Source organism: Dipodomys spectabilis, unplaced genomic scaffold, assembly GCF_019054845.1.
Source record: "Dipodomys spectabilis isolate Male_0828 unplaced genomic scaffold, ASM1905484v1 ptg000551l, whole genome shotgun sequence".
Taxonomy (NCBI): domain Eukaryota; kingdom Metazoa; phylum Chordata; class Mammalia; order Rodentia; family Heteromyidae; genus Dipodomys; species Dipodomys spectabilis.
In genome coordinates, this window is record NW_024871228.1 from 744,182 (window position 1) to 746,408 (window position 2,227).

The 2,227-nt window shown below is 42.9% G+C and overlaps 1 pseudogene; it reads left to right on the forward strand.

Annotated features, from left to right (window-relative positions):
* The first annotated feature begins 980 nt into the window (after positions 1-980).
* LOC122099973 lies at positions 981-1,988 on the forward strand (annotated as a pseudogene).
* Positions 1,989-2,227: the final 239 nt, after the last annotated feature.

Here is a 2,227-nt window from a genome sequence, read left to right on the forward strand (position 1 = left end):
TAGCTAGCATACATTCATTACTTATTATGTGTAACACATACTTTAGAGAGTTGATTTGTGTCATTATTACAGACTTAAGTAGTGATTGTTTTCTGATTTTTACAGAAAACACGTCACAGAGAGCTAAGCAAAGGTTATTTTGAAGCATAGGGCAAAGCAGGGTCCCCAATCCCAAAGTCTTATTTAATTATTTATTATTATCATTATAATTGTTATACCTCACTCCAGTTAGAATGACCATTACCAAGAAAAGTACAAAAGCAGATGTTGGCAGGGATCTGGCCAAAAGGGAATGCTAGATACTACACTGTTGGTGGTAATGTAAACTTGTTCAATCAGTCTAGAAAGCAGTATGGAGGTTCCTCAAAAGACTAAAGATAAAGTTTCCCTATGACCCAGCAATCCCACTCCTGTGGGATTTATCCAATTGACCACCAATCAGGCCACACTAAGGTCACCAGCACAACCATGTCCACTGCAGCATTGTTTACCATAGCTAAGATATGGAATCAATCCCGATGCCTCTCGGTGGACCAATGGATCAAGAAAATATGCATAATGAGAGGTGAGTCGCGGACGGTGACCAGCAGTGTGAGGCTCTGCTTTCCCTGAGCTTCCTGTCCTCGGCCCCGCAGCTTCCTCCGTGCTGGGAGAGGTGCGACCTCCAGGGTTGGCCCGCCCTCCTCCCTCAGGTCTCCCGGAGTTGGGAGACCTTGCTGGGCTTTGTCACCGTCCGGGGCAAAGGTGTTTTCCTCCAGCGAGGCCTGGTTGGGGCCGTCGGGCCCGATGGATGGGAGGCCGGGAGGCTCGAGTTGCGAGTTCAAGGCCCCAAGCCGCTGCTTCCCTGGTCAAGTCACGTGCCTTCCCCGGCCATCAATAAAATGGAGCTGAACCGTCCCTGCCCAGATTTAGTTGTGTGAGAATTAGGGTGAAGTCAAAAACTGATGCTCCTGTTATTGGCCTTCAGAACATGGCAATCTCGGTGACACCCATCTTGTAAGAAAGACCAGAAAACTCCCCACTTAAAGCCTGGGCTGTCTCATGTTATTTCAGGGTACCAGGTTTTGATTTTCCACAATGGGTGAACCCCAGCAAGTGAGTGAGCTTCAGCCTCCCCCAATGCAGTACATCAAGGAATACACAGATGAAAATATTCAGGAAGGCTTAGCTCCTAAGCTTCCACCCCCAATTAAAGACAGGTATATGATGTTTGGCAACCAGTTTCAATGTGACGATCTCATCATCCGCCCTTAGGAAAGTCAGGGCATTGAACGGCTTCATCCTATGCAATTTGATCACAAAAAGGAACTGAGAAAACTCAATATGTCCATCCTTATTAATTTCTTGGACCTTCTAGACATCTTGATAAGGAGTCCTGGAAGCATAAAACGAGAAGAGAAACTAGAGGATCTTAAGCTGCTTTTTGTACACGTACATCACCTTATAAACGAATACGGACCCCACCAGGCACGAGAGACCTTGAGGGTCATGACGGAGGTCCAGAAACGGCAGCGGCTTGAAACAGCTGAACGGTTTCAGAAGCACTTGGAGCGAGTTATTGAGATAATTCAGAATTGCTTGGCTTCTTTGCCTGATGATCTGCCCCATTCGGAAGCAGGAATGAGAGTAAAGACAGAATCAATGGATGCTGATGACAGCAACAACTGTACTGGACAGAGTGAGCAACACAGAGAGAGCTCAGGACAGAGGAGGGACCAGATCATAGAGAAAGTGAAAGACCATAAAGGTGTTCCATGACATTGGATAGTAGTTTATTTTCCTTTTGAAAGTCTTAAGAGAGATATAACAAAAAGTATAAAGGGATTTTTTTAAACTTTTTAATTAAGAGATGCTATAGGTTATATTGTACTATAAAATGCACATAGATGAGTGAGCATACCTATATTACAAGTAACCACTTTAAAAAGCAAATTGTTTACTGTTGTGTGGGAGAGTCCTATTTTTTGGAGTTACAATAAAAGTTTAAAGCAGTAAAAAAAAAGAAAATATGCATAATGGAATGTTACTCATTCATCAGAAAGAATGATATTGTACCATACTTAGGGAAAGGGGAAAATCTTGGAAAATTATATAAAGTGAAGTAAGCCAAAACCAAGGAAATATAGACCATATGATTTCCTTCATTTGTGGTAACTAGAATGTGTCTATAAATCTACAAGTAAACACACTGAATTATACATACACAATACACACACAGAGACACACA